Raw genomic sequence first — 3,232 nt, 5'->3', positions numbered from 1 at the left:
ATGGTAGCAGCTGTCCAAATGGAGAGTCCTGTTGGGATGCAGGAATGTATCTGACTTGACCATATCGTCCTCTAGACGGCCGAATAGCGAACTAATACCTAGTATGTGTTGGACGTCTTTCATGATTGCACGGAAATTTAAGAAGATTCAATATGGACATGTGTTTGCGCCGGACCATTATTCCCTACCATATGAACTGTCTGTTTGACTTCTTCTGCACATTTCACATCTTTATTTAGTTGAGGGAACATGTGGTGTGTGCATCTAGCAGTTGAAAAACAGGTGGAAGACATTTTTGATGGTTCTCTAGACATGAGAAACACCTTAGACGACTTTGTAAATTATAGGTAAGATTTGGAATCTGTTACATCACCGACATCGGTATTCGGGAGTGGAAATGTCAGTTTCCTCTATTTTTTTCGAGTTTTCGTGTAGAGGTCTCCGCGGACGGGATAAGTTTCTAGTTACTGAGGGGTTTACAACACGCTCCACCGGTCTAAAGTTTCGGATTTCTAGAGAAATATTTTCCAGACTATATCTTTGGAATTATATTGCGAGAGCGATTCTGCTATGCAAGCGATATTGCTATGTGCTTGATATCCAGAAGTATGGCGTAAATGGTATAATATTCTGGCAAACCACACGAAAATATATATGTGTTCTTGTAATCCCAGAGTCCGGTTATTGGTGTAGAAAGCAAGCACGTAGGTCGGCGCCAGAAACAGTAATACCTTTGTGCTGAGGGGAACCGATGCAGCCTTTGCGGTATATGTATGAGTGCCTGGTGGTCGCTACAGTGTGTCCTATCGTAAGGGAGGTATATAGATTCAGCACATCGATAGCTGTAAGGGGGATGAAAGATTTTTTTACATGGAAAATTAAGTGTGCTATAGATACTCAGATTCGTTCCAGAACCGCAGCCATCAAAAGGAGACCTTTCCAGTACACTGATCAACGTCAGACTGTGGCAGCAATCCTAATATTTAATTGTAGTTACACTGATAAATATGTGTCTAGTTCCCAATATTCCTGTGAGCCTGGAGATGGCCATAGAAAGCAAAGTAGCAAGCAAGCAGGTCGGGCTGGAAACAGTAACGCCTTTGTGCTGAGGGGAACCCACCCAGCCTTTCTACAACAGTTTTCACGGTATATATAAGAGTGTCTGATGGCCGATAACTATATGCAGGATGCAGAAGTGGCGATTTTCTATAGCGCAGGATACGAACTATGTGTTTGCTACATCGATATGCGATATGGTACATGGAGGTCGGTTTCACACTGTAATATTCAAGCCTCTGTCCTCAGTGACAGAGCACTGTAATTGAGTAAGAGTCTATCCGTATTTGACGATCTGTAGGTCACTTTTGTAGGATTTAACTGTCAGTGCAATATGGCTATCTTTACAAAATAGTTTTGCTGCTGAAAGTCTCGTCCGCAGAAAGAAAAAAAAAAAGGCGGACAGTGCTTCTCCACTGTCAGCATGAGTAATTTGGCGGGTAAATTCAGTATGAGGCAATCATAACGCTCCATTGATTGACAAGACTTCCTTTGTGCTGGGACATAGGAGCCTCTACACAATGGTGAGAACGTTTGTGTTTCAGAGATGTTTGTTGAAAGCAGGACTTAACGATTTCCAAGAAGGGTAACACGTGATGGATGGGGTGGCATGTTAGGGCCATACGGAGGAATGCATTTGGCGTTATTCTGTGCTATTTTCGTAAACAGGTTCTGTCAGGACAGAATCTCCATGCGGACAAGCTGAGACATCACGAAAGCTCCTACAAAAGGAACCGTTAACTATTTCTGTGACAGTTTACAATATCAGAGAGGTCTTATTTACATGGTCATGTGACATCAGTATAACATGAGAACCGTTTAGATGGCGAGTCACCACGATAAAATTTCACGGCGATGCGTCAGCCAGGCTGGGGAGGTAAATGCGTGCATGGCTAGACGCACTCACATGTCCCGTTAGGATCGATAGGAACAATGCACCCTGTGCTATTCTGGGAAGCATTGGAACAGATTTCTATAACGCGACCTGTGATGTCAGTGTTCACCGGTAGAGAGGTATCTTGCCAGCAATAGTAAACACGTGCGCTTCCAGAGGATGACTTGGCTCTTACTCCCATTTCACACTGGGACACTGGTAACGGTTACCAGCTACCGTCACCGACAGAGATGCATTCGTTTGAACTGGAGCATTCACACCAAGACCACATGTAATGGACAAGTTCACTGTGTTCACAGTAGTCACCGCCAGACATGCTTTAGTTTGAATTGCAGTGTTCGCACTGGGACCAGATCACAGACACAGTGCTGCATTTGCCAACAGACAGGCAGTCATTTCTGAGGCAGTGACGCTAAACATTCATTGCGCATTATACTGTACACATTGTAGCCATGGGTTTGGATTTGGTTAACACATAAGATTTTGTAAGTGAAGTATAAAGTCATCCTGCTATTTGGGATGTCAAAAGCGATGACTGTAGCAACAAAGTAGGTGAAAACAAATGCGTGACAAGAATTTATAATGAAGTTTGTGGCTGATTTCAATGAGAAGACCATGGGTGAGAAAAAGAAAATTGGTAAGTTGTATGTTCTTTTTTCAAATATAATATCTTAATTTTCGGACCATAAAAGAGTGGCGAAATTTAGTTGTTACCTCTGTAAGAGGCTAGGACGGCAGTAACCTTCAAGCACATTTGCATTCCTCACCCCTTTTCCTTTGCGTTTACAAGTATCAAGAGTACCGTTATGCAGTCTTAATGTGATAAGAAGAAACAAAATGGATGAAAGTGGAAGGTATGAACCCACCCTTACAGGGCGAGTGAAGAGAAAATCTAAAAAATACTTGTATTTCAAAATTCTCATAGCAAAACGAAGGGTGCGTCTTATCGTCGCCTTAAGTCGCTCCGCCTTAAGGTCCGAAAAATACAGTTAAAATATTATTGTTAATTACAATTATTTACGCATATGTGGCTACTACAATAATGAATTTTATTTATTTATCACAATATTATTGAGGCACAAGTTCGTGACACTCGATAATTTTTAGTTCCAATCGGTTCATTGAATGCAACAATATGACTTATTACAGTTAACGTAGTAATAATTGCACAATGCACATCGCAAAGACAATGCCAAATGAACAATGAGGCCTAACCACATTAACGTTCACATAACATTTCTAGCAATTAAATTTTTTGCTGCTGCCAAGGCACTTCGCCTT

Source organism: Schistocerca cancellata, chromosome 1 (assembly GCF_023864275.1).
Source record: "Schistocerca cancellata isolate TAMUIC-IGC-003103 chromosome 1, iqSchCanc2.1, whole genome shotgun sequence".
NCBI classification, from domain to species: domain Eukaryota; kingdom Metazoa; phylum Arthropoda; class Insecta; order Orthoptera; family Acrididae; genus Schistocerca; species Schistocerca cancellata.
Note: the sequence above shows the minus strand (reverse complement) of the source record.